The sequence below is a fragment of the Myotis brandtii genome, unplaced genomic scaffold (assembly GCF_000412655.1).
Source record: "Myotis brandtii unplaced genomic scaffold, ASM41265v1 scaffold986, whole genome shotgun sequence".
In the NCBI taxonomy this organism is placed as follows: domain Eukaryota; kingdom Metazoa; phylum Chordata; class Mammalia; order Chiroptera; family Vespertilionidae; genus Myotis; species Myotis brandtii.
This window is the reverse complement of record NW_005372102.1, coordinates 2,396,418-2,398,486: the sequence shown is the minus strand read 5'-3', so window position 1 is coordinate 2,398,486 and position 2,069 is coordinate 2,396,418. Positions and strand designations below refer to the sequence as shown.

Below are 2,069 nucleotides of genomic sequence, written 5' to 3'. Positions count from 1 at the left end.
CGCACACGCCCGCCCCCTCCCCAGGCCCCACCTCCCACCCTGTCCCTCCGAGACTGAGATTACGGGTACCGAAGGCGGGAGCCTTTAACTTCTATCCGAAAGGGTTACTCCAGACGAGTGTACATTTCTCTAACTAGACGCGGTGTGACACGCGCGTGTATATAGTATCCACGTGGAAGAAGGCGGGCCCCGGGGGCTGGGGTGGGAGGCCCCTGTGGGCGAGACACACGAAAACCGCCCGAGTGGAGGGCTCCCCGGCAGCAGTTTTGTTTTAAAAATTGTACCTGGACCCGTCTGTTCGTAAAGCTATTTATGGCCCCCGACCCCTGTCCCTTCTCCCCACCCCCAAAGCTGTAGTGTTCAGCCCGCCCCACGGCGGCGGCTTCAGTCTTAACTTATTAACAGCTGAGAGGGTTTGTGCTTCGTTTAGAGGGGCCGCTGGGGGGGTGCCCAGCTCTGGGCACACACACCCCCTTGCCCGCACCCCAGGCCGGAGCAGCCCCCACACCCAGAGGTGGCGAGTGGCGTGAGGGCCTCCCGGGAGGATAGGGCTTCCCCTGGCCTTTCACAGGGGATTCGATTATCTAGGACTTTTCTGTAGGAGATTTATTTTTTTGGACTTCAAAGCAAGCTGGTATTTTCATACACGTTCTCATTGCCATGTGCCGGGCGGGAGGCCGTGCGCTGTGGGCCAGCCCTGCACCAGGCTCAGATGTTCTTAGATGTTACAAGTTTATATATATCTATATATATAATTTATTGAGTTTTTACAAGATGTATTTGCTGTAGATTTAACACTTCTTACGCAATGCTTTAGCCTTTATAGCCTGGGCCGCTGCCTTCGGAGCTTGGGGGGGGGGGGCGCGTGAGGTCAGTGCCGTCACTTTCCGTCCTGCTAGCGCCCCACGTGCGGGCGGCTGGTCCTGCACGTTGGCCAGCGAGCCCCGCAGGGGCTGGGGTGGTTTGTTCTCGGCCCCTGCCTTGTGGGGGCCAAAGGTGTTGCCCCAAACTGGCAAACGCGCTTCCCAGAAATAAACAAAGATTCCGTTCAGCCTCTGCTGCAAGCCTTCCGGTCTCCTGCCCTCGCCGCCCTGTCGCCGGCCCCTGAGGAGGGAGGGGTGGCCCACTGTTGCAGGAACAGCGAGTGCTGGGGGCAGAGGCCCAGACGGACCTCCCTGGAGGCCCCAGCTCAGGGCTCTGGCTGGGGGAGGGCGTCCTGGGCGAGGCCTGGGGGCGGGGTCTGTGTGCCCAGCTGCGTGGGGCTGACTGGCAGGGCAGAGTCTCGGTGTCCCTGAGGGTCTCCATGGCCCGGGTCTCGGGTCCCCAGTGGCAGGAAGTGCAGACAGCCCGGTGCCCGGTGTCCGTGGGAGGGGACAGGGAGGCCACCATGGGGGTGGGCGGGCTCAGCTCCTGGAGTCCAGGTGGGTGTCAGCGGATCCAGACACCTGCACCCGGTTCTGAGGTCCGCCCTCCGCACCCTAACCCCTGGCATCCGCCTCCCCTGTCAGCTGGGCAGGGGCAGGTTTCTAGGAGGGGCCCCCAAGGAGCCCCCAGACTGCACTGGTGGCCACACCCCTGCTCCTGGCTGGCCTCCTGCCCCCCACCAGGGCTGCTGCCCTCCTCGCCAGCTCCACCTGCGCTCCTGCGCCCCCACACCTGACTGGGCAGGAGAGGACACCGCAGGGCACCCACGTGGTAGCCATGGGGCACGCTTAGGAAGGCTTCCTGGAGGAGGCAGCAGTGCCCACAGGTGGGAGACGGGTGGGTTCGGGGGCGGTGGCATGCAGCCCTCCACAGGTCCTGGCCCAGCACTCCCGGGCGCCCCCACCCGCTGGTGACCCATGTCGTCCTCCCCGTCCCCCCTCCCGCTATCTTGGAGTTGGGGGAGAGCTACGGGGCTGGTGGACTTCCACTCTGGCTTCTCAGAGACTCGCGGCCCCTTCTGCTGTGTGCACCTCGCCTGTCCTGGGTTCCAGGCAGCGGGTGTGGCCGATACGCGGATGCCACTCAGGGAAGCGCCCGGCCCTCCAGACCCCCAGCGGTGTTTGCGCCCAGAGCACCCGGGTCAG

At 64.0% G+C, this 2,069-nt stretch overlaps 1 protein-coding gene across 1 annotated transcript in view; it reads left to right on the top strand.

Annotated features, from left to right (window-relative positions):
• FGFR3 (fibroblast growth factor receptor 3) overlaps positions 1-2,069 on the top strand; it is a 20,523-nt gene that overhangs the window by 5,918 nt on the left and 12,536 nt on the right. The gene's annotated exons all lie outside the window — the stretch shown is intronic.